Source organism: Poecile atricapillus, chromosome W (assembly GCF_030490865.1).
Source record: "Poecile atricapillus isolate bPoeAtr1 chromosome W, bPoeAtr1.hap1, whole genome shotgun sequence".
Classification (NCBI taxonomy): Eukaryota; Metazoa; Chordata; class Aves; order Passeriformes; family Paridae; genus Poecile; species Poecile atricapillus.
The window spans coordinates 86,052,763-86,080,081 of NC_081288.1; the positions used below are offsets into that span (position 1 = coordinate 86,052,763).

Below are 27,319 nucleotides of genomic sequence, written 5' to 3' on the forward strand. Positions count from 1 at the left end.
ATAAAACTATCAGAGACAGAAAAGAATTAAGCTTCAGAAGAGGTAGAGAATAAGGAGATGCTTTAATTAAGCTGAAATATTTTTCTGTTAAAGCTATGGAGACGGACAATAGTGTTCTGAAAAAACTCCTTTAATTCATGACAGACAGAGTATATTGGGAGGAATGGAGTGTTCAAAGTGTGGATTTTGAGCAAAAGGTGGAGTAATTGTGATACAGTGAGGTGCTGGAATAGAGTGAGGAGAAGTAATAGTTGAAGATTTGAGGCCTTGAGAGGCAATGAGAAAACTTATGTTTCCAGAAAAGCTCACAGAGACAGATAAAGAGAACTTTTGCCTTTGAATAACTCATCCTTAAAAATGACATCCCTAAACTCATGGCCCATAACACACCTCAGAGTGATGTGAAATGGGAGGAATGGACTGATGACAGATTTTTTTTCCAGGCAGCTGGCATCAGAGAAATAGAAAGCTATAACAGAAAATGTTTTCTTGTGAAAATCTCCATAGATTACCAGAAGAAGACTTCTGTTTCTCTACAAAGACTGATGAAAAGACTCTAGCAAGAATTGTGACTGTTTTAAACACCAAAGTTCCAAGTTTTTTGTCTCTATGTTGTCATGTGAACGAGGGAATGGTTGGGTAGTGGGGGAAAAAGAGGTTTTCTGGAAGTTATTCTGGTTTTCTTATTCTTGTAGTTCTGTTAATAAACTTTCTTTATTCCTTTTAAGTTTTAAGCCTGTTTTGCTCTTGTTCTAATCCATATCTCACAGCAAGAAATAAGTTTTCTAGTAATTTTTTAGTTGCTGCTTTAAAACCACGACATTTATTTGGTGCGTTGGCAGGGAAATGGAACTGACAGATCTAAACCACTACAAGCTTACATTCTATATTTCGGGGGTACATTCTCAGGTCATACCATTTTTCTAAATGCATTACAACACTGAAAAGAGATGGGTCCACCCAGATAAGACGAGCCAGTAACATCTCAGTAATCAACCCATGATACCAATCCAGTCAACCATACCTCTCAATGCCCATTTCTGGAAAAACTACTCAAACTCTGTCTCCTTCTTGTAAAACTCATCAGCAGTCCAACAGCAGAAATATGAATATATAGAACAACACATCACGGAGAAAAAAACTGAGACTGCACACCCTCAGGCCGAAAAAACTGTATAAAACTCAACACTCCGATAGACAGTTTGTGAACTTGGGGGAATCAGTGCAACAGAGGCTGATTCAGTCAACCCAGCGCCGACCCCAGGCTCGACGCTGACCTTGATTGTGGCTGTTCCAAAATTTGATTTTACTAATTTTTCAATAAAATTCTTATTGATAAAATTTCGCTGATTTCATTTATAACACTACTACAGTCCATTTCGCCATCTGAAGGGCGCCGTGACTGGCTGCCCCTGTGAGTTTCTACAGGAAGCCCCTTTTCTCTCTTCTGCTGTCTCACCTGCCATTGGCCATGCAGAGAGAGGTGACTGAGCTCGTGCCACAGCGCCCCCTGCAGCTGTGGGAGAATCATTGCACCTGCCCAGCCTCACCAGGAGCCAACACCACCTCTACCAGTTGTGACCATAACTACACCAAAGGGGAAAGCGCTTGACTGCCGAGAGAAGGCTGTTATTTGGTCTCTTATTTTTTGTTTGTTTGTTGTTGATGCTTGTCTTGGTTTTAGAAGACAGGTGTCTGCTAGGGAGGGCAGGAGCCTCCCCTGGAATGAAAATGTAGACCCCCCTCCCTCCGAATTATTATAATTCTGAAATCAAGAGGCTCTCAGGCAGAGATTTGGGGATAGGAATAACAGTTCTTTACTAGTATTTATAACAAGGCAAACAAACAACAATAACTACAGCGTTAGCAACAAAACAGAACCAGGGACTCCGTGACAGCCTTCTCGGCCGAGACGGGAAAGGATGGAGAAGAGGTTTTGCTTCACAAACCCCCTCAGGCAGTCAGTCCTGGTGCTCCTGCAGAGCTCTGAGGAACACTTAGCTGGAACAGCAGGGATGAGCTGAGATCCCAGGCTTGTGGCTGAGGTGTATCAGCAGCTCCATGGTGGTGGCTGGCACTGCCACACGTCGCGGCAGGACAGGGGGTGCGAGGCCACCAACGAAGAGGGAAGAAGGAGAAGAAGAAGCAGCAGCTCCGTCTGGGAGATGGCGAAATTACCTTCTCTCCACCGCAACAGCTCTGTGCGCCCAAAGTGTTCTTCTCCGAAGCTGAAGAAGGCTGCCAAACTGTCCCCGCCCTCCCCTTTTCCTGCCCCCTTCCTGCCTGGCCCCAGCCGAACTCTTTGTGTTCTTCAAGTATCCACCAAGTACTCACAGTTAGGTTTTCCCCGCAACTAATGGGTAAAAATTCCACAGGTAACTAAAAGAACTAAAAGAAGGACACCTAACCCCCAACAATGCTGTTGTTGCTTGTTTACCTTGTTATACATATATGTATATATATACACTAGTAAAGAACTCTTATTCCTTTTCCCATATCTTTGCGTGACAGCTCTGTATTTTCAGTTATAATAAGTTGGAGGGAAGGGGATCATATTTTCCATTCCCAGGGAGGTTCTCATCTTCCTTGGTAGACACCTGTCTTTCAAACCAAGACAATATTGTATAGACGTATTATCCTCATAATTAGCTTTTTAATTATACGTGCTCTGTCCTCATTGTCCATATATTAACATTTCCTGAATATCCTTATTACAGTCAGAAAGTTCAAAGCATTTAAGGTTCAATACAGTGAATATAGTTATTTGACATTATTACTAAAGATTTTTTTTGTTTGTGTACAACAGAAACTAAGAAGCATGGGGGAAAATAAATAACCATCTGTGTCTATTAACAGAAAACATTATGAATTTCTAGGCTCATAAGTGAAATTCTGAAGTATTTTGCATGACTGAAATAGTTCTGCAAAAGCAGACCGTTTCTTTGGTCTTTTTGTTTGCCTGAGTGATGATAGAAAAAATAGAAAGAGGCCTACATATTGCTTTCCAAGATTCTGACTCATACTTGATCAACAATCATTGCATCTCACATCTTTAATACTGAAGAAACAGGATTTCAGGACACTTGCAAAAATGACTTTTTTCTCTATTATGTGATTACAAGTTTAAATAAGATTTTTGGAATGCAAATAATTTTCCTAAGTAAGGACTTCAGTGAATTGTTGTTGCAGAATGCAAAGGCAAGGGATCTATGAGGAAGGATTTCTTTTACCCCTATGTCTCAGTGAAAATAACATCAACAAAAATACAAGTGCAAGTTGTGATATTTAGATATGTGAAATAGATGCTGAAACTGTATTTATGTGCTAAATTGTGCATAGATGTGTGTCAAGGTTTGACACCGGCCAAATGCCAGGCACTCACAAAAGTCACTCACTCTCTCCTGCTACATTTGGGTAGAGGAGAGAGGGAAAAAAATAACAAAAGGCTCATGAGTTCAGATAAGGACTGGAAGAAAAAACATTCTAAGGGCAAAACAGGTTCAAATTTAAAGGTATAAAGTAAATTTATTATTAACAGAGTCAGAGGAGCATAATGAAAAGTAAAATAAGCCTTTGAAACAGCTTTTTTTTCCCCCAGCCCCTCTCTGTTTCCCATCAACAGTGCAGGGAGACAGGGTGTGGGGGTTTTGGTCAGTTTGTCCCTCAAATTTTTTTCTGTTCACTCAGGGAGAGGAGTCTTTCTTTCTGCTATGCTGTGGGGTCCCTCTCATGGGCAGTCTTCCCAAAACTTTTGTGGCATGGGTGACTTGTCCATGGGGTGCAGTCTTTTAAGGATAGGCTGCTCCAGTTTGGAAGCAAAGGCCCTCTCTGTCTCTGGAAGCAGGGACCCTCTCTCGATTCAGGTCTCCCACTAGATCACAGCTTTCTCTATCATCCATTCCCTCTGGCGTAAGCACTTTTCCCATGGACTGCAAGTTGATCTCTGCATCCCCTGTGGACTTCATGCATTACAGAAGTACAGTTTGTTTTACCATAATCCTCACCATGGCTTGCAAAAGAATCTCGGCTCCAACACTTGAAGCCCCTCTGTCGTCCTAATTAGGAACGGCAGAAAGAACGACACGGACTCTCAAGGGAGTCAGAACAGGAGAGAATCTCTAGTTTATTGCTTCAGCCATGTTATATAGACTAGTTCGTGGAAAGTACAGAAAGGAAACTCTTATTGGTTAGTAAAGTACTACATTACCATCATTGGTCAGTGGAGTTCACCACCCCCCTGACTTTCTCCTACAAGGAAAACAAGAGGACAGACAAACAGCACCTGGCAGTTGTTTTCTGTCTTTGAGGATTGTTTGGAATCCTCCCATGAAATTCCCAGGCTAGCTTCTCAGGCAGGCCTGGCAGGCCATGGGGCCTGCAGCTTGCTCCAAAGCTAGCATCCACACCCCTCCTCCCCCTCTTTCTTTTCCAATGACCTTGGTGTCACCATGTTGTTTTCCCTTACATGTTCTCACTTCCTTCTCTGACTAGAAGAAAAACTGCTGTTTGTAGGTACCATTGTCAACAAGTTCCACTAATTCAAAGATTCTTCCAAGATCCCGCAGTGCTGAGAAGTTGATCATGTCTAGGTTCTGCATCGGGGGCTTGCTTGTCATGCTTTCGCTGATGGTGCTGGTGCTACTTAATGCTATAATTTCTATTGTCCCCTGCCTCTCTGCCACTACTGTCCGCCCCGCAGCAGCCAGGGAGACAGGGGAGATAGTTTAGCTTATCAAAGAAGAACCTAAAACCGAGGCTCCTTCCTTAGCTGAGATGGTAGTTACAGCTTTATTTTTTGGGATCCTAAGGAGTGAGGTAGCAGGAGGGAAAGAGGAAGAGGTATAGATAAGCCTCTCTTTTTTAAGGCAGGGGAAAGGGTGGGTTACATTCACACAACCAATAAGGAGAACTGGGGTGAAAAAGATAAGGGAAAGAAACTTACAATTCTACATTTTCAGGGGAACATTTTTTGGGTCATACCATTTTTCTTAACTGCATTACCACAATTTAATACCTCTCTTCATGTGGGGCACCAGGAAAAGGAGGCCTCTGCCACCTCCCCTGTCCTTTTCATCCACAGTGCAGCTAGCTGGAGGCAGCCAGGGAGGCAAGGCTCACTCTGACCTGCACTGAGATGGCGGCAGCTGTGGTGGAGCATTGCTACACAGTGTGCTGGTGATGGCCCCTGGCAGAAGTGCTTCACCACCCTTGAAAAAAACCCATGTGCATGCTGTTTTGATTTTCTTAAATATGTCATCACAGAGGTGTTACCAACCTCTCTAATTGAGGCCAGCAGCATGTCCATCTTCAGAGCCATCAGAGATTGTCTCCATAGGACATGGAGGAAGCTTCTAGCGGCTTCTCAGAGAAGCTACTACCACTGTGGTTCCCCCTGCTACCAAAAACCAGACTGTGCCAAACCAAGAGAATGTGACAAAGTTACATCACATACTATTGTTAATATGACATGACTGTCAAACCATTTTGTACTATACTGTCCCAAACAGTAGTTTCAGAGTATTTGCAAACAGAGAACACTTCATCTGCCACAAAATATGCAATTGACTGTTTCTTAGGAGTTCTTCTGGTATCAGTGACAGAGAAGTTTCACAACTGATGTCGCCCTGAAAACTCAGCTTCTGAGCTTGCTAACATAGTTTTCTAAAGACTTTCCCAGGACAGTAAATCCTGGAGGGAAAAATAAACTTCGCTCTTCTCTTCACCACACCTCGACCTGTGTCCGTGTGATCTATTCATCTTCAGCGGCAACAACTGACAATTTCATAGCTCATTACTGCCAAAATGAACCACTCTCTAATTCCTCCTGTTTCTGGGTCTCAGCTACATTGTACTTTCCCTGTCCCTTCTGTCAGCTCCTGGTACTTGGCAAGCAAGTAAACTGGGTAAAAACAACCCACTAATTTCTGTTGCTCTTGCTTGACTAGTTTAGTACTCTAATTTTCTAATTTTTTTGATACAGTTTAGCTTATCAGTGATTCAAACAAGTCCCAAGCTGATTAAAGGGAAGAGGTATAAGTGTGTGGTCAAAAGAAGGGCTTACAAGTTTTAAAACAAGGTGTAAGTTTGTTAGCTTTCAGGAACACACATAATCATGAATGATTATATGAAGGTGCTTTATTGAAGAGCTCTGGGTGTCAGGGGTACACATACCCAAATCTGACCCGACTTGGTTTTGAGTTGAACATCTTTTTATACTCTATCGTTATATAACTTCCATATTAATTATTAAACTTACATTGTCCAATTATAAGCATTGTTTTTACCCAAGCATGGATTTCTCGTGATCCCCCCATCCCCTAACATTGTTCCTCATGTTCTTTAAACAATAATTATATCTAATCACATCTAACAATTGTATCATTTATCATATACTGATTACACAGATGCAGTTTGACATGATCTTAGCAAGTACAAGGTCTAACATTTCCTAGGACCTACTTTTCCCAGGGCTTGGCAAACCTAACTTTCTTTTCTAAGTCCCCAAATTTTCTAAGATTTTAAGACCTTTTACTATCAAGTTTACCTTCCTCTTAAAATCTAATCCTGAAATTTCCATTAACAGTGAGCAGTATCTAAGCCCCTCATTTTAAGCACTTCATGGGCTACTAGGTATTTTGGCTTGGAAGAATTGCCCTATTCAATTTGAAAGGTCTTGATTTTTTTTTTACTCAGAAAATGAAAAGTCTTTAACAAAAATAGTAAGACAGTGATGCCTTAAGTTTTAGCTTTTATATTTTCCAGATTCTGTACTGCCTTAGCATGTGTCTCGGTTTTAGAGGACAGGTGTCTGCTAGGGAGGGCAGGAGCCTCCCTTGGAATGAAAAAATGTAGACCCCCTCCATCCGAATTATTATAATTCTGAAATCAAGGGGCTCTCAGGCAGAGATCTGGGGATAGGAATAACAGTTCTTTACTAGTATTTATAACAAGGCAAACAAACAACTATTGAAAGACCCCCGAGCTGTTCACCAGTCTTCACAGAAGTAATCGTGAATGCCAGTTTATTTCTATCTTTAGCACACTTTTATAGGGTTCTACAGGGTCTGCAGGCAGAACAAGCTACTATTGGCTAACACACACAGTTTACATTTTTTCTCTTACACACAAGGATATTGTTTTGCTTTACTCTCTCTTCTCCATGAAGGTTTCAAGGACTTTAGCCCTTAATATCACGACTTAGTTCAAAGGCTGGTTCGTGCATACAGGCCTTTACTAATATATAAAATATAGCAACAAACTACAATAACTACAGCATTAGCAACAAAACAGAACCAGGGACCCTGTGACAGCTTTCTCAGTTGAGACGGGAAGGGATGGAGGAGAGGCTTTGCTTCACTAACCCCCTTGGGCGGGCAGTCCCGGTGCTCCTGCAGGGCTCTGAGGAACACTTAGCTGGAACAGCAGGGATGAGCTGAGATCCTGGGCCGGTGGCTGAGGTGCATCAGCAGCTCCGCGGCGGTGGCTGCCATTGCCACATGTCCCGGCAGGACAGGGGGTGCGAATCCCACCAACGAAGAGGGAAGAAGGAAGAGAAGCAGCAGCAGCTCCATCTGGGTGATGGCGAATTCCCTTCTCCTCACCGCAACAGCTCCACGCCCAAAGTGTCCTTCTCCGAAGCTGAAGAAAGCCCGCCAAACTGTCCCAGCCCTCCCCTTTTCCTGCCCCCTTCCTGCCTGGGCCCAGCCGAACTCTTTGTCTTTGGTCAAGCACCCACCAAGTACCCACAGTTTGGTTGTCCCCGCAACTAATGGGTAAAAATTCCACAGGCAAGCCAGAACTAAAAAGGAAAGGACACCTAACCCCCAACAGCATGTGACTCTGAACTGCTATAATTACTTTGTCCCCAGCCCCTCTGTTACCACTGTCCACCCCACAGCGGCCAGGGAGGCTGGGGAGGTAGTTTAGCTTGCTAGAGGAGACCCTAAAAACAAGGCTCTTTCCCTTTGCTGAGATGGCAGTCACAGCTTTATTTCTTGGGATCCTTCGGGGTGAGATGGCAGGAGGGAAATAGAAAGAGGTATCGCTAAGCACCCCTTTTTCAAGGCAGGGAAAAGGGGTGGGGGGAATTTACGCAACCAATAAGGGGACCTGGGAGAACAAGATAAGGGAAAGAACTTACAAGTCTACATTTTCGGGGGTACATTCTTTGGGTCAAATAAAATTTTTGTTGAAGGGTTGTGAGATCATTTTGACACTGATCATGAGTTTGTCCACCACTCGTAATTCACGGGCCGGTCCAGTTGCTTCCGGTCAGCTAGGGCTATGTGGTTGATCTCTGAGGTAGTAGATACTAATTTTTTGAGAGCTTTTAAAACTAAACAACGGACAATCCCGAAGGCTAACACGGTTAGAAACAGAACAACAAAAAACAACAAGATGGTTTTGATTATCGAGGTCCACCATCCTGTGAGTCCCCAGCTTTTGAACAGCTCACTAAACTAGTCCTCGGCTTCTTGCTTCACTTGTCCGATCAAGTTCTTCATCTCTTGGATGGCTCTGTGGAGGTTGGGAGCTTTTGAGGACAGGTTTAGGCAGCCAAGTCCTTCAAATTCCTGGCATTCGTGTCCATGCAGCAGAAGAAGAAAATCTATGGCAGCCCGATTTTGGAGTGTGGCCTGTCTGGTAATCTCTTCATCTTTGAGGAGGGAGCTGAGGGCAGCTGATGTTAAGTTGGCCTGTTTAATCACCCAGCACTCAAGCTGTCCTAATTCATCTAGTGCCTTGGCAGCTGCAACCCATGGAAGAAATATGGATGCAGCAACCCTTTTTGATTTTGCCCAATGAAATATATCCGAATCACAATTTGAGTCTAAAATATCAGTGCTTGTTTTATGGATTTCATGAGTTGAATTGTCTTTCCTAGTCCATCTAATAATTTGGGTTTGGTTGGGTGCAAACAAGGACAGCCTCCCAAAAGTGCAAGGCCCCCCTCGAAGGCGAGATGGGACTCCTGCCCATGCTTTATCTCCACATATTAGAAATATACCTTTAGGGAGTGTTATAAATGCAAAGGCAATTTTGGGATAAAATCAAAGAGAAATTTATTAATAAACAATAATAAACAGAAACAGCGATAAAAACCCACAATAAAAAGAACAGCGCAGCGCTGGGTGGACAGGGGTCTACACCGGAGGTATAGGTTTCCCAAATCCACGTCTGAGCATCCTCAGGATTGGGGTTTTATAGGATTTTTAAGTCCTCAGGCCAAAATTCCAGGCAAGTTCCATTCACCAAGTGTCCTTGATTGTCCAGTGAATGGATTTCCTGACCTAGAATGATGACATTATTTTTGTGTCCGGCCAGAATCTCCTCTCATGCAAAGGAGACTCTGTGTGTTGCAAAGTTAAGTTTTTCATGACAGGGTGGTGGAATCCGGGTTGGTGCCGATGAGTATCTTGGCCGGGTTTCCTCCTTTGTTTCCCCTGATTGCTTTTTCGACACAGAGATGTTTGAGTCTGGCGAAGCTTTTCTTTTGGAACTTGTCTTTTTCGATTGATCAGTTTCTCTACCCACTGGAATCCGCAGGGCGTTGCTTGGATCCGGAGGTAGATAATTTCCCGAGCTAGTGTCATTGTTTTCCTGATGATCCGTGTCCTGTGTGTTTGTTTGGGTTGATGGGCCGGTTTTGGTTAGTTATCTTGGGCGTTGCTGGTAATCAGCAACTCCTCGGCAGAAAGCCTCATCCCACTTGGGGGGGGAGGCTTTTCCATGCTTTATATTTTGTTTTGTTTCTACAAAACATATCTTTCTTATATACTCCGAATTTTTAATACAACCATCATTTATTACAGTCCCCCACCTAATAATTTATCACATTTAAAAATTCGTTATTTTACACTCTTTTTAAAGAAAAGTATCCTTTTCTTATTCTTTTTCCATCATCATTTTTTTTTTTTGTCTAATTGTCAATTTTGGTGGTCAGCATATGTTCGTTTTCAAATTTTTCTAAGGCCCTTAATGCCTTATTACTCTCTTTCTCTTCTTCTAAAACCAGTAATTTAGAAAGAAGGGCACTTTTATCTTGTGATTTTTCTGGATCTATTGGGAGGGCGGCAATTTGCATTCCTTGCACTACAGATTGTATTAGCCTAATCAGGCAAGGAATTAAACAAGGTAAAAAGATGATTCCGGCTATTGAACATCCTATAAAGAACACTAGCTTTTTCCACCAAGCCCCTTGACCGAAAATTTGGTCCCACCAAGAGGCTTGTAGAATAGAATTCCATTTTTGAACGGGCACATGTGCCACTTTCTTGATTTCCGCAGCTAGTCCCTTTATAGTTTCGCCATAATCATCTATTTCCATGCAACACTCCGATTCATTGAATCTCCCGCACACCCCTCCCTCCTCAGCTAGCAAGTAATCGAGGGCTAGTCTGTTCTGGTAAACAAAGGCCCTCATTTGAGAATGTTGCCTTGCTAGGAGTTCCAGGGCTTCTGAGGTGTGATTGGAAACTACCTCCATTACCGCTTGCAGTCGAATGAGCCGATTCAGAAGATAAATGGGGGTTCTATAACCCCAACTGCCATCATTCGCCCAGGTGGCCGGACCATAGTATTGTATGATTCTCTCGGCCGGCCATTCCTCCTCGTTCCATTTCTGGCTCCCTCCTGCTATCGGTAATATCTTTTTTAGATCCCTCTTTTGTCGAGCTAATGTTTCAAAGAGGGGAGCCCCTAGGGATTTACTCTCATCTTTTGGTAGGGTGAAGAAAAACGGCCGAATTAGTCCCAGTGTGCATGACCCTTTCCACTTCCGAGGTAATTCACTGTATGCCTTTTTCCCGCATATCCAGTAAATTCCATCGGGAGCTTCCCAGTTTTTATTAGTTTTTGCCGGATCCTCCCAATAATCCCTCAGGCCTATGAAAACATGGAAGGGATTGGCCCCCGGTTTCTTGTTCCAACACAATCCAATAGTTTCTACCCATTCGCAATTGTTTTCCCGATAGGAGATCCAATATCCTTCGGGCGATTCCGGGTGCCAGATTTTTGTTTTCTTTTCTGAGTTTACTGTGAGTGTATTCACACACGGAGTGTATCCTACCAAATCGGTAAACTCTTTTCCCTCCCGGCTAATGCAAAACGTTCCAATTATTCGGTCATCTATGACCCATCCATCTGGCCTCCGGGTAGTTTTTGAGAATTTTAATTCTGTCCCTTTTAATATTTGTTCCGGGGTCAATCCCTCTCCTTTCCATGGCCACCTCTCTGCTGATTTTAAACCACCGCATATCCAGCAGTTGGATATACCTAATTCAGTGGCTATTTCCTGCATTAAGTCAACAAACAAGTTTTGGTTAGGGCTGGGTAATTTCCAATTATCGTATTGTTTCTCTAATAATTCATATTGTTCGCTGAGAGAGTTTAACCTCTCTTGCTCCAGCCTTTTCTTTTTATTTTCCATTTCTTTCCGTTTTAAATCTATAGCTATTTGCTTTATTTTACTCTCTGGATCCAATCCCTTTTCATCCTTTGAAAAGCAAAACACTGGGTCGAATTGAAGACACGAGTTCTCATCGTCTGACTTCAATAATTCCAAAATTATAGGTTCATTATTGAATGTCAGCCTTGTCTCGTGTTTTACATTTTTCCCTTCCCAGTACAGCTTTCCCCCCATCATGCACGGTTTTAAGCTTGCTTCATTGTAGCAGGTAGGGTTAACTCGGTGGTATGCCAAAAACGTCGAATGCTTCTTTCCCCCAATCCAGACAGTCTTATTACACTGTCCACAGACCTCGATTGGGGGAATTCCCTTTATTTCTCTTTTGTTTCGGAAGTGGGTCTCAGCAGCCCCTATTTCTTCCAAGTTCCGAATAGGTTTTTCCTCGATACTTACTCTCGAGTTTGAGCACCAGATTTTCCTTTTTGATTTACACAATTCAAACTGAGTGCCGTTTAACCAACAAATACCTGCATGTAGTTCTGAAGGGCACTTGGTCATGAGCTTGTTTTCTGGGGCAGTCTGACATTGCTCACACTTCCCCTGGGGAGCCTCCCCTAGGGGGGCCTCGGCCTCTATTTTCTTGATCGAGTACATGACTAGGCTCAGGGACATCAGGATTCCCCACAATTGCATCCCTCTGCCATTCCCTCCGCCCGTACAAAAGTATACGGCGGGGATAACCATCTTCCCGGCAGCAAGGACTGTCTTCAGGGGCCCTTGATGTCCTGATGGCAAACCTCCGCTTGAAGGTTGCCCACCGAGAGGCTTTAACTGGTTCAAATCTACAAGGTACTTTTACGGTCCTTCGGCACTCAATTTCCAAGGGGTCTGCTTTGCAATCAAGCTGACCCCTTAATCCTTTTTGGTAAAACAGGAACCACTCCGGAGAGTCAAGTTCCAAAAGGCCCGCTCGAGTCGCAAGTATCAGGAATCGATTGGTCTGGTCTAGCTCTTTTTCGTAGCACCTAGTGCACAACCCCCTTGGTTTATAACCCCTTATGCAATGAGTTACCCAAATCTGCTTACAATAAGCGCACTTAAAATGTATAAACGGGAAACAATAACAATCGCGGATATTACAACTTATCTTCTCGCTATTGTTCATTTGTTGTGCCTTCGGAGCTTGATTTTCAAATCTCCTGGCGGGGTGGTGATCTTCCACTCGGGGGCTTGGCAATCCGGAACCTTCTTGGCCCGAGAAAAGTGTGTCCACCCTTTCTCGGCCGTTCGCACAGCAGTGTCCGTGGTCAGGAGAACGAGGAAGGGACCTTCCCAATGCGGACTGAGGGGAAGTTCCCTCCACACTTTAATCAATACTTTGTCGCCCGGCTGGATTTTGTGAACTGGAAATCCCAATGTTGTGCTCTGAGGAATCAATCCCTTTTTCCGGAGTTCCTGTAGATTTTTATTTATAGAAATGAGATAAGGTTGTAATTGCACATCCTCTATTTGAGGGTGTGCCACCGGCATCCCATGCCTATATGGCATTCCATATAGCATTTCAAAAGGGGATAAACCGGTTTCAGAATGAGGCATGGTCCGGATGTTTAACAAAGCTAAAGGAAGACATCGGACCCAAGTCATTTTTGTTTCGATTATTAATTTGGATAATTGCGATTTTAAGGTTTGATTCATCCTTTCCACCTGTCCCGAGCTTTGAGGGTGCCAGGGGGTGTGATATTGCCATCTGATTCCCAATGCCTCTGACAGTTGTTTGATGATTTTGGAAGTGAAGTGAGTCCCTTGATCAGAATCGATATGGTCTACTATCCCATACCTAGGAATTATTTCCTCTAGTAGAATTTTAGACACGGTTTGGGCCGTAGCCTTTGCTCTGGGAAATGCCTCGACCCAATGTGTCAGTTTATCCACTATCACTAATAAATATCTATTCTTCCCAATCTTTGGTAGTTCCGTGAAATCTACCTGGATTCTCTCGAATGGCCTATACGAAAGTGGCCGGCCACCCCAATTTGTTTGTTTTGAATTGGCACGATTTACTTTCTGGCATATCACGCACCCCTGTACCTCTTGCTTGGCAAGTTCAAAGATTCCTTTACATCCGAAAAATTTTAAAAATTGTTCAGCCAGTGCCCGGGTTCCCCAGTGGGTTTGTTCATGCAATCTCCTGAGTATTCCTCTCGCTATACTTTTTGGAACTAGCTCCCTCCCGTCTGGCAACCACCATTTATCTTGCTCCTTCTCTGAAGGAAACACGGACACTTCTGGGGTTTCTTTGGGACTGATCTCGGGAATACTTACCGCCAGTAACGCAGCTCGTTTCGCCTCTTTGTCCGCTAGATTGTTTCCCCTGGTGTGAAACCGCCACCCAGTTTGGTGTCCTTTTACATGGACTACTGATATCTCCTGGGGCTCCCTGATAGCTTCTAAGATTTGTTTAATTATTTCTCCATGTATTAATCTTTTTCCCTTGGTGTTTATTAAACCTCTTTCTTCCCATATTTTTCCAAAAGTATGCACTACCCCAAATGCATACTTTGAATCGGTGAAAATAGTTCCCCTTTTTCCCTTCAGGCCTTTGAGGGCTCTTAAGAGTGCAAACAGTTCACAGGCTTGAGCCGACCAACATGCTTGCAAAGGACCTGATTCTATGATTTGTTCGGTCTTACCATTTATGATGGCATAACCTGACTTTCTTTTTCCTTCTACCATTTTTGATGAACCATCAATAAACCATTTTTCTCCCCCCTCTAACTCTTGATCTTCCAGGTCTGGTCTTACCTTAGTTTGCAATTCCACTGCTTCAATGCAATTATGCAACAGCTCACCTGTTGGTTCCCCAAACAAAAACTGCGCCGGGTTTTGGGCAGTAGTTGTCCTCAACTCGAGGCCTGGCGAACTAATTAGCATGGCTTCATATTTCAGAAGCCTTGAATCAGTTAGCCATTTCTCGGCTTTTTGTTGTAAGATATTTCTTACATCGTGTGGGGTGTAGACTGTCAAAGAGGCTCCAAAAGTTATCTTTTTTGCTTCCCCGACTAACAGAGCTACTGCAACAATTGCTTGCAAGCAAGTGGGCCACCCTCGACTGACTGGATCTAGGATTTTTGATAAAAATCCTATGGGCTTTTTCTTTTCTGCCCACTCCTGGGTCAGAACTCCTTGGGCTGTTTGTCCACTTACATCAACAAATAGCTGGAATTCTTTATTTGTGTCTGGCAAGGTTAGAACAGGAGCAGTTATAAGTGCAGTTTTCAATTCCTGAAACTTGCTTTCATCCTGTGTGGTCCATTTTACTCTATCTGTGTTTAATCTCTCATACAAAAATTTTACTTTTTCACTGTATCCTTCAATCCACTGTCTGCAATATCCCAGGAGCCCTAAAAATTGCCTGATTTGTCTTTTCGTTTTTGGGGCTGGGAGCACCAGAATCCCGGCCACTCTGTCAGGATCTAGCATCTTTTTCCCCTGAGAAATCCAATGTCCCAGATATTTTACCTCGGGCTCCGTTAACTGCAGTTTGGATTTTGATACTTTCAACCCCTTTTTCCCCAGAAAATTCAATAATGAAATTGTACTTTTTCTGACCTTTTCCTCCATGGTTCCAGCAATTAATAAATCATCTACATATTGTAAGAGCTTTGTCCCTTCTTCTGGAATGAATTCAGTAAGTAATTGTTCCAATGCCTGTCCAAATAAATTGGGTGATTCCACAAACCCCTGTGGGAGGACCGTCCACCTTAACTGTTGATTTCTGTTTGTGTCCGGATCCTCCCATTGAAAGGCAAAGAAGTTCCTACTCCCTTCATCCAAAGGACAAGTCCAAAATGCGTCTTTTAAATCAATTACACTGTACCATACATCCTCGGGTGAGAGTCTGTTAAGTAAAGTATAAGGATTTGCCACTACCGGAAACCTGGTTCGGGTTCTAGCATTTACTGCCCTGAGATCCTGCACCAGTCGGAAGCTCCCATCCGCTTTCTTCACTGCCAGGATGGGGGTGTTATGTTGAGACATGCAGGGTTCGAGGGTACCTCCTCTAAGGAGGTCATCAATTACTAGTTTCAGACCCCTTTTCCCTTCTATCGGGATGGGATATTGTTTTACCCTTATCGGGTCCTCTGGGTTTTCTACTTCAATTTTGATGGGGGTAATATCTAATTTCCCCACCTCCCCTTTTGAATGCCACACTTTGGGATCGATTTCCCTTTCATCTTTTGGAGTCAAATGGAATATCTTTATTACTAATTCAGAATTCTTTACGACAATGTTTATACCCAATGAGACAATCATATCTCTTCCTAACAAATTGTAATCGGCTTCTTCTACTAATAACAAATTTCCTAGGCATATTTTATTTTCAGACTCTATTTCCACATTTTTAATTACAGAAACTTTGAAGGGATCTCCCTTCGCACCGATTACCACTACCTTTTCCTTACTTACCACGCATCCCCGTGGTAATTTTTGCAGGGTGCTTCTCTCAGCTCCCGTGTCGACCAAAAATTCTATTTCCTCACGATGGGGACCTACTTTTAATTTTATCAAGGGCTCTTTAGCTGTTATCGTCCCCATCTGAAAGAGCCCAAGACTCCCCTAATCTTCCTGAAATACCTTTTCATCTTTTATTTTCTGGCGGCAATTCCGTTGTATGTGTCCTACTTTCTTACAGTAAAAACATTCTGGGGGATCTTTCCGCGGGGCGGAGCCATCCTTCTGTGGCTCCTGCGACTTTTTCTGCGCTGTTTTAAACTTGCCGTGCGTCTGTTCTTGTTTCTGTGCTTCTTTTACAGCGGCTACTAATATTTTAGCCTGAAGTTTCTGTTTCTCGTCTTCTCTCCTCATGTAAATCTTTTGAGCTTCCCTCAGAAGCTCTTGGAGACCTTTCTCCTGCCACCCTTCAATCTTTTCCAATTTCTTTCTAATATCCTCCCATGATTTCGCCACGAACTGTGTTTTAAGTAACACTTCTCCTACCGGAGAACTAGGGTCCGTCCCAGAATAGATCTGCAGACTTCGCCGCAATCTTTCCAACCACTCGGTGGGGGATTCCTCTTTCCCCTGACATTCCCCAAACACCTTACTAATATTTTGGCCCCGGGGAACCGCTTCCCTTATTCCTTGCACAATTATATTCCTTAAATCATTCATGCTCCTTCTACCATCCTCTGTTTGGGCGCTCCAACTCGGGCTTACGCTCGGCCACTTTTGAGTGCCTGGCGTTCCCTGAGGGTTTCGCCGCTCCCACTCCCTGATATCAGCTTGTTTAATCATTTCTCTTTCCTCTTGACTAAACAGAGATCTCAAGATAGCCATGAGATCTTCATAGGTATAAATGCTACTGCCTAAAAATTCATCCAACCTTTCTGCCACTCCAAACGGATCATCCAACAATCTTCCCATCTCTTTCTTAAATGCTCGCACATCCCCTGAATTTAGGGGTACATTCACAAATCCAATCACTCCTGGAGCAGTAGGCACTTCCCTGAGAGGGAACATTCTGTGCCTACTCTCATTCTCTTCCCATTCCTCACTCATCTGTCTAGACTTAAACCGAGTCCTGCTTGCGGGGGGGGAATAGGGGTTTTTGAGAGTTTGTTCCTTTATTGCTGATGAAAAATCAGTTGCCGCTAGGTTATTATGAAGGATCCCCCTTTCCAAAGTTGGGGGATCTGGCTGGGGCAGCGGGACGGGCAATGGGGGATACGGAGATCCCCTATTTTGCGCTACCATGGTTTCTTGGGAAACCGCGGCGGTCGCGGTTCCCACAGGAGGAGCCAGGGGAGGGGCCACCGGAACCACTGCTGGCTCCGGTTCCCCTGTTCGCGATGTGTGTGCTTCACTTGGTTGTGCCAGCTGGCTCGTGGGAGCTGATGGCACCACTTGGTCCACCACGGGAGACCCTGCCGGCCCGTGGTATGGAGGAGGTAAATGATCCAGGGGCTCCCAGGTTTCTGTTTTTGTTTCACCTTTTAGTTTGATCGGAAATAGTCCTACTCTGGCCTTTAGCCAGAGTCGGGCATATTCCGGTTCCTCGGAGTCTGAGGGAACCTTGCTCTCTACATACGAGAGTAACTCATTGCACGTCCACTTTTCAAATGTTCCTAATATTGGCCAAGTGAGATGGGGCCTCAGTTCCTGTCCACCCCAAACCTCGGCACAATAGTAGATCATTTTTGCCTTGGACTTCTTTTTCCTTTCAGGGCAATTTTCCCACTCTTTTAACAACCAACCCAAAGGACTTTCTGGTGGGATGTCTAACAATTCCTTCGTTTCTATGGAAGGGTTTTTCGTGTCTACTGGCTTTTGCATTTTACTCTTTTTCTGTCCCATGGTGAAGGGAAAAAAACAAAAGTCTTACCTAGTATTCTGCGTTGTGTTTGTAGTTTGAGAGTCAAAAAGTCTGCTAATACTCACCTTCTCGGATTGCTGTTCCGGGGTCTTTCTTAGCGCTTTGATCTCTCCTCCGGACCTCTCCTTGGGCCCTGATTGCTAGAAGAGTTTACTCTTTCCCGAGCTCTACTGGACGTCCTCTTCCTCTTCCAGCCCTTTGTGATCGGTCCCCCAGAGCACCCCTTTGGCCCCAGGTTTTACAAACGCGTATAGAGACCCTTCACACCGATTCGCTTCCTCCGTAGCCGGCCAATTCCCTCGCGGGAGGATGGAACCGCGGCTTTGGAGTCCGCACTCGCTCCGTGATCAGATCACGTCTCACACACGCTTGCCCAATCACCCCGCTCAACCTCGCAGTACTTACAGCAATTTTCCTGCGAGGATGTCTTCGTGCACAACTGACTTTTTATGAGCTACCAAGCCGCGGCTTCTCTTCCTGAGCTCTTCCTGGATCCGTATTTTCTCTTTTATTGTGGTTTTTACCTCAGCCTAAATTTGGTTCGGGTGTCGGAGTGAACTGCGGAGGTTCTCGGCTTCCCAGGCCGCTGAAATCAGCGGGGGTACCCCCCTGGATAACGAGGTTCTCCCACAGTTTTTCCGATCCGAGTCACGGCACCAATCTGTTATAAATGCAAAGGCAATTTTGGGATAAAATCAAAGAGAAATTTATTAATAAACAATAATAAACAGAAACAGCGATAAAAACCCACAATAAAAAGAACAGCGCAGCGCTGGGTGGACAGGGGTCTACACCGGAGGTATAGGTTTCCCAAATCCACGTCTGAGCATCCTCAGGATTGGGGTTTTATAGGATTTTTAAGTCCTCAGGCCAAAATTCCAGGCAAGTTCCATTCACCAAGTGTCCTTGATTGTCCAGTGAATGGATTTCCTGACCTAGAATGATGACATTATTTTTGTGTCCGGCCAGAATCTCCTCTCATGCAAAGGAGACTCTGTGTGTTGCAAAGTTAAGTTTTTCATGACAGGGTGGTGGAATCCGGGTTGGTGCCGATGAGTATCTTGGCCGGGTTTCCTCCTTTGTTTCCCCTGATTGCTTTTTCGACACAGAGATGTTTGAGTCTGGCGAAGCTTTTCTTTTGGAACTTGTCTTTTTCGATTGATCAGTTTCTCTACCCACTGGAATCCGCAGGGCGTTGCTTGGATCCGGAGGTAGATAATTTCCCGAGCTAGTGTCATTGTTTTCCTGATGATCCGTGTCCTGTGTGTTTGTTTGGGTTGATGGGCCGGTTTTGGTTAGTTATCTTGGGCGTTGCTGGTAATCAGCAACTCCTCGGCAGAAAGCCTCATCCCACTTGGGGGGGGAGGCTTTTCCATGCTTTATATTTTGTTTTGTTTCTACAAAACATATCTTTCTTATATACTCCGAATTTTTAATACAACCATCATTTATTACAGGGAGGATTCTTGGATGTGAACGGCGAGGATCGTCTGCTAAGGCCTGACTTAGCATACCACACCATTTTTTTGCTTTGTATTCTTTTCGATACTGGATTATGTGATTGTATAGTTTTGTGTCTGGCGGTAGGTTGTAAATGAAGTGAACGCAAAAAGGGTGCAGGGGAAGAACCTAATAGCTCTAATTCTTGGGGCTCTTTATTAGCTCTGGGCAGTACTGGTAACCACTTTTCTATAGGATTGTTCACTGCCACAGCTAGCCGTTTACGATTTTCATGTGGTTGGTCACTGTGTGTTTTAGGCATTGTATTAAACTTGGGATCACTAAAGCTGGCTGAAAATTCTTCAGCCTGCAGGGGAATTCCTACCAGACAGGTAGACATAGGGTCTTTTGCTGCTGCGGTGGACAGGCAGATATTGTCTTGTTGAAGTGTGTGTGCCAGGGTCACCCAGATGTTCTGTCGTGGCTGAGGGACGATCCAGGCAGTGGTCAGGCTGTTCAGAGCAAGCAGGAGGATAGCTGAGGTAAGGCTCATCATGGGTTTGAGTGTGAGGTAGGTTTTTTTTCTAAAAGAAAGAAACAAACATTTTAAAGACACATTCACAGTCAATGTAAGCAGGTCAGAGAATAACCAGAGGTTAGGAAGGGTTCTTCTTGTTTTTCCCGGCGGCGTCTTCTTTTGGAAGCAACAGCCACTTGTTTCTCTTCTTCTTCTGCTGGGGCTGGGTTTTCGGGAACAAAAGGCTTTACTCATTTTTGAGGAATTCATCGGGGGCTTACAGGCATGGATACACAAGTATAACCACGCCCCCAGGTGACAAGTTCATAGGGACCTTTGGATTGCCAAGTTTCAGGGTCCCTGATTAAAACCGATGGATGATGCGACAATTTAAACTGATTACCACTGTTAAAATGCCGAGTCACTGGAGGATTCATGTTTTCAAATGAACAGTTTAGGAAATTGATAGTAAACATAGCTTTACACAGCTTTTGCTGTGAAGACATCCACACTGTTCCACTACTTTGCCTGACTAGGACTTCTTTGAGCATCTGGTGTGTATGCTCGATTACAGCCTGACCTGTGGGGGAGTGGGGGATGCCAGTTTTATGTTCCACTCCCCACTGCTGGACAAATTCCAGGAACTCCTTGGATTTATACGCCGGGACATTATCTGTTTTAATTTCCCTAGGGATCCCCAGCACTGAAAAGGCCTGTACTAAGTGTTGTTTGGCATGTACAGACTTTTCTCCTGCATGAGCAGAGGCATACACTGCTCCTGAGTATGTGTCAATACTCACGTGCACATACTTAAGGTGACCAAAACTGGGAATGTGAGTGATATCTGTTTGCCACACCTCACAGCTTCCAAGGCTTCGGGGATTAACCCCGATGCCTAATGATGGCACTGCCTGGAGCTGGCAATTGGGACAGGTAGCCACAATGGCTTTAGCCTGACCCCGTGTCAGCTGGAACTGACGAATCAGTCCTGGCACATTTTGATGGTATTGCTGGTGACTTATCTTGGCCTGTTGAAACACATCTGGGAGACTTGCCTTTTCAGCTGGGGCAGCAAGGGAATCAGCTTTCCGGTTTCCCTCAGCGATTTCACCAGGCAAATCGGAATGCGATCTTATGTGCATCACATAGAAAGGATGTTCTCTATTTGAAATCAAATAAATCAGTTTTGAGAGCAATCTAAAGAGATGTTCGATCTCAATGTCCTTGAGAACTGCCTGCTCCACTCTGGACACTACTCCCGCTACGTAGGCTGAGTCAGTAACCGAATTAATTGGTTCTGAAAACTTCTCAAAGGCTCTCACAGCCGCAGCCAGTTCAGCTATCTGGGGTGATCCCTCTACAAACTCAACATCAGCTTCCCAAAGCTGAGTCTGTGGATTTTTCCAAGTCATCACCGACTTGTGAGAGTTTCCAGATGCATCAGTGAACACTGTAAGAGCTTTGAGTGGCCGTCAGCTCCTTTTCTCACAAGGAATGAGGTGGAATTCCTCATGAAAATATTTGTATGATGGTGCATGGACTGATATTAGCCCACTATAGCTATCCAGAGCTAACTGAAGATTAGCATTGCTCTGCAGCAGGTGCTCAAACGTCTCCTTGGTCAGTTTCTCAGAAGAGTGTTTGCCTTTTCCAGAGAGTCTGACCGGAAGGTGAATACACATAAGGTCACAACCTGCCAGTTCCTGCAGCCTTACCCGGGCTTTTTGGATCAGCAGAGCCATCAGCTCTTGTGGCTTGGTGATAGTTTTGGGACATTGATGGGAGAGGAAGACCCATTCTATTATTAAGAGTGGATCTCTCTGCCCCTCGGCTTACTGGAATATTAACCCATGTAGATGTGGTAATTTCCCCAGGACAATAAATTTGAAGGGCAGCTCAGGTTTGAAGCGATGTGCCTGTCTTTCTGTCAAGGCCCTTTGTGCTTTTTCAATTGCAGTTTTTGCTTCTGGAGTCAGCTCCCTGGGAGACAGTAACTGTCTCTGCCCTTTCAACAAATTGGGTAGGGGGCTCAGGTCTTCATTAGTGAGACCTAGCCAGGGTCTGACCCAGTTTAGTAACCCACATAGGGAATGGAGATCTGCTAGAGTTTTAGGATTGCCAATAATTTCTAATTTCTGTGGAACAACAGTCCGTTTAGTTATCTCCAGGCCTAGGTATTTCAAAGGTGGCATCATTTGAACTTTGTCTTCCTGCAATTGGAATCCAGCAGAGGTTAAAACTTTAACCACTAGGTCAAGGGTGTCTTGCAGCATGTTGTTATTGGGACAGCATACTAACACATCATCCATATAGTGAAAAATGATGGCATCTCTTTTTTCAGCACCCACTGGGGACAGCAATGACCCCACCTACCACTGGCAGATGAAGGGGCTCGCTTTCATCCCCTGAGGTAGTACTGTCCAGTGGTACCGTTTCATTGGGGCTTCCCTTTTAATTGTGGGAATGGAAAAGGCAAACCGTGGTGCATCCTCTGGGTGCAGGGGAATTTGGAAAAAACAGTCTTTAATATCTAGCACTGCTAGTAGTCAATTTTCTGGTAACATAGTCAGGGATGGCATACCTGGTGGAAGAGACCCCATGTCCTGTATTTTTTTGTTTATTTCTCTCAAATCCTGAAGGAGGCGCCACTTATCCTTCCCTGGCTTTTTTATCACAAACACCGGGGAGATCCAAGGGCTGGTTGTTTCTACTATGTGTCCCTTGGCCAAACCTTCTTCCACCAAATTCTCTAGTGCCCCGAGTTTCTGTTTGCTGAGAGGCCACTGGTTCACTCAAATTGGATTATTATCTACCCAAGATAGCTTTTGGAGCATACACTCTACAGTGGCCTCCATCAAAAATCCTGAGATGTCTCAGGAATTGTTAATTTCACTCCCCACTGGGACATGGTGTCTCTTCCCCACAGCGGGCACTTGTAGTCAATGACAAAAGGTCGGACACTAGCTAATCTACCCTCCAGGCCTTCAATCTGGACAATAGCTTTAGAGATTTTTGCCAGTTTCATCCCTCCAACACCCTGTATTTTTCCTGCCACGGGTTGCAGTTCTCAATGTGAGGGCCACACCTTTTCAGGTATGATAGTCACATCTGCCCCAGTGTCAATTAACCCTTCTACATGGAGATGTTCTGATTTATGCGTAAGGTTACGCCCCATAATGGGTTTGTCTTCACCCACCACTTCTGCCCAGTATACTCTTAGTGCTTTGTCATCTACTGGGATTTCTGTTGGAAAAGGGATCACCTGGGCTATTATATGCATTTTGGCTACATAGAAGAGTGGTTGAGGACATCTTGCCAAGTAAGTGAGGTGTGTTAGGTCTCCCTTAATTGTCATGGGAGCCACGTCAATCTCTACTGGTGTATGTGCTGTGTCTCCAATAACAAAATACCTATTATCCAGTCCAGCCAGGTCTTGTGAATTGTCTTGCAAGTCCACTCCAATGACAGTCCAACAATTAGATCTGAAACAAAAAGCTTTAGCAGTTACAAGTCTGAATCGCTTTTGCGGTTGCCAGATCTTATGAGGCAAACGTTCCCCACAATTATGCTTCTGCAGTCTCTCACCCCGCTCCCTTTCCTCCCCTTTTCCCATTAAAATAGTCTTTTTCCTGTTTCAGGTCTGTCATTTTTATGTCTCTGCACTTGACAGAAAAGCGCTTTGAATTCATTTTTTTTGATTTGCTACAGCTTCTTTCTGGTGTTTCCCTTGTTGCTGGGTTTGAGGACAGCACCTTGCAAAATGTCCTGGACTTTGCACTGGAAAGAGATGATGTGCTGCAGCTGTTCGGGTGACATCTCTGGCTTGTTCATCCCGGGTGTTACAGCTGCTACAGTCTTTGGGTTGTATGGTCCTGGTTTCTTGTCATGTGCACTGTACTGATGTGCTTTCTTGGCACACTCTTGGATCATATCTGCTATGGTAGGTGGAGGATAGATGGGCAGATTTAAGATCACTTTGTGGCAGGCTTTGTTGGCATTTCTTTGTGTTGCTATATTTTATATATTAGTAAAGGCCTGTATGCACAAACCAGCCTTTGAACTAAGTCGTGATATTAAGGGCTAAAGTCCTTGAAACCTTCATGCAGAAGAGAGAGTAAAGCAAAACAATATCCTTGTGTGTAAGAGAAAAAATGTAAACTGTGTGTGTTAGCCAATAGTAGCTCGTTCTGCTCGCAGACCCTGTAGAACCCTATAAAAGTGTGCTAAAGATAGAAATAAACTGGCATTCACGATTACTTCTGTGAAGAGTGGTGAACAGCTCGGGGGTCTTCTCAATATTTGGCGCCCCGACCAGGGACACCCTGCGGGCAGAAGGATTCTGGAGTCATCGGAGTGGATCTGGGCTCTACGTCGAGGGCTTGGATCGGCACCAAATAGGCAGCCTGAGCGCGGTGAGACGCGGAGCGGTTAGATGTGGAAGTAGGGCTGCTGGGGGGGGGGCCCAGAGGCAAGGGCGTGTGTAGAAGGGTCGCAACCTTCCCCCTTGCGGGTTGCTGTCAGCATGGATGTGGAATTTGCGGCACTAGATAAACTGCTTCTCTGCATCCTCGTTAAACGAGGCGAAGCAGCCCAGGAAAGGGACCTGGATATGCTCATTATATGGGCTAATTGTCTTGAGCATTTGCAGTGCTCACTGCTTCTTGCGGGGCAAGAACGGACTGATATATCGGCTCTGATATATGGGAAACGGCAATTACGGAAAAGAGCAAGGACACTGTGTTTCTCGGTCGAACTTGGCAGATTGTAATTAATACCTTAAAAAACAGAAAAGTGAGATATGCTGAGGATGTGAGCCCTGTAATTCTACCTGCGTCACAGCGGCAGGTGCCTTTACCTCCCACTGCTGGGCAAGGTCTCCTATCTATATTGCCCATGGAGAGAGGGAGGGAGAGTTAGGGAGAAGAAAATAATGAGAAAAAAGTTCCACAGGGAACGCTGAAACAACGAACAGAATCTGTTCAGTTATGGCAGGATGTGATACATCCAGAACTATTTGCTTCATTTTTGGAGTCATTTTTAACATTGCTATCTTATTTAAGTTCCATCTTTACCACCCTGGAAGAAAAGAAGCCAAATTTAAATTGGTTTCCACCCGAAACAGAGGGACATGGGGGAGCAGCGAGATGAGTGCAGAGAACAAAGGCACCCTGGGGGTAGAAGCAGCGCAAGAAAAGTTCCAAGGCCACTCTGATCGCCGTTGTTAGCACCTGGCCGTGAGAGACTTTTCGTGTAAAATCACCTGCTTTTGCAAAATCATGCCTTTTTCCTCTATCAGCGAACAACAAGAGAGATTGAGAGAAAAAACTGCATTTGTTAAAGTTAACTTTGTGAGGCTTTTTTTTTCTTTCTCTCCGTTTTTCCTCGCTGCGAGAGTATGTAGAGAATGTGAAGAAAGATAAGAGCAGAGCTGCAGCAGCGGCGGGGCGGGTGGTTGACCCCCCCGCTCCCTCTCTCGGGGGGGGCACTGGGATGGTGCCTGGTTTGTTGCAGGGTCGTGATTTATTGGGTTTTTGGAATGTTTTTATATACCATTGTAGAGTTAATTTTGTGTTTTAAGTAATTATGAGTTTATGCAATTGCAGTTTTTAGAGTTTTACTAGAGAAATTATTGTGGTTCTTTGAAGGTTAGGAAAAAAAAAAAAAAAAAAAAAAGGTGTTTAAGGTGAATACTAACAGAAGTTGCCTTGCAATAATTGGTTTTAGAATCCAAGGTTAAAATATGGTGTGATTTACAACTTCTAGGAAAACCTTCTTCCAATTAATGTTATCTACAGAAGAGATTTGTGGTTTAAAAAATAATTAGTCAAGAGAATTTTACTGTATAAAACAAAGTTAAGTTAAAGTATATATTATCCATTTGCTCGTTTTTTCCACAATTTTAATAAGGAATCCATGTTATTGTTATATTGTGTTTAAAAGGTATATATTAAACTTTTAGTTGCTTTTTTGTAGTAACAGAATAAGATTAAGTTATGTTTTCATTTAATATAGATTAAGTGTTAATAGAATTAAGGATAGTCAAGTTTTATAATGTTTAGGCTTGAATGTTTTTAAGTTAAGTTTCCTAACTTAGATATTCTTTTAAGGTTAAGTTTGTTATTTCCTTTTGTCATATATAATTATTGTGGAGTTTAGAACAGTTTGCTATGCTGTAAGCATCTCATAGCTGCTACTATTGAGAACCTTGTTTTAGAAATGAGTTAAGAGGCATCTTTCCAGTTTAAAGCCTAGGCCCTGGCCAAGCCTTGACTTTACCTGGACAGAATGTTTGCCAACAGATCCAGATATTTTCTGTCCCAAATCAGTATTTGAGTCACTTTTTGACTCAGCAATTTGACCCTATTAATATGACAGCTGGATCAATTTTGAAGTGGGCTTGGAGAGTCATTTTCCGGAGGTGATGATCCAATCCTTCACTGATTTTTGTTTCTGTTTGTTTGCTAACTATGGGATGCTAGTGCAGTGTTTTAGTAATTAATAGCAGTTTTATATTATATATGTTATTAATAATGTTTAAGATTTAATTGATTTTTAACTAGTATAAGTTCTTATTAATTGTGTATATGGTTTTGTGTTGATGTTGTTGCTTATAACAGAAGTACATCTCATTTTTATTTTTTTTAAGAAGACGGGGGAGATTGATGCCCTAAAAGCATTTAATTAGTGTAATTCATTAACTTCAAGGAGAGAAGTGTCTGTGTTTTGTTGGCAGGTTCAAAAAGATCACCTGTCCATCTGACCAGACTGTCTGCCTCTGAACACATGAGATCCAGTGAACAGAGATGTCATCACACAGCCTTGGTACTCCAGACATGGATCAGAAGTGAACCTGTCAGAACACAGTTGTGTCTGAACCCTATATAGACAGTTGCCAACAGAGATTTTATGTTGTTATTATGATGTTGTGTCTCTACCAATTTTTCAGGTATCCTTTGTTTTAAGATTTAGAAGGAGCTGAAGAACAACTTGAACATCAAAGCCCTCAGTCACCGATCAACTGCCAGCTGACATCACAGGAGCAGTGAACGTTCCAGGACTGAATCGTGCTGGAGAAATTCTGTAGAAGATCTAAGAAGTGTAGAGACTCCATTTAATTGTATATAAGGCAAATTGTAGTTGTGTGTTTACCCTTTCAGCAAATTGCTTTCACGCTTAGACTACATATATACCAGAGCACGTGTGTTAAAAGTAGTTAGACAATAGTTTAAGTGTTTAGCTTGTGTAGTAATTGTTATGTTAGTATAAAGTATAAGTATTCCCTCTTCAAGAGGTAGTGTAAGCATCTTTGAAAGTTCATTTAACGATTGAAGTTCTAGCTATGAGTTTGCAAATATGGTGTCATTTACATGGTAAAATGCTTATGGTAATTGTGATGTGTATAGTCATGACCAACTGTCTGCTAACTAACATCCAAAAGTGACAGAATATATGGGTCACTCTGGCACATTGAACTGGCCAAAGGTCAATGTGTTTGAGCCTAGCCACCCCTGGAGATCCTTTCGCACCTGTCTCCCAGGAGTCCCTGAATGGGATCCTCCAGCATTTAAAGGTTTAATTAGTA

At 43.7% G+C, this 27,319-nt stretch overlaps 1 long non-coding RNA gene across 1 annotated transcript in view; it reads right to left on the reverse strand.

Moving 5' to 3' along the window:
* Nucleotides 1–19,599: 19,599 nt before the first annotated feature.
* LOC131592521 (uncharacterized) overlaps nt 19,600–27,319 on the reverse strand; it is a 38,128-nt gene continuing 30,408 nt past the window's right edge. Inside the window, exons 2-3 of the long non-coding RNA XR_009280641.1 lie at nt 23,148–23,219; nt 19,600–19,804 (exon numbers count right to left, since the gene is read on the reverse strand). This is a non-coding gene — a long non-coding RNA (uncharacterized LOC131592521). The remainder of the gene's footprint in view (nt 19,805–23,147; nt 23,220–27,319) is intronic.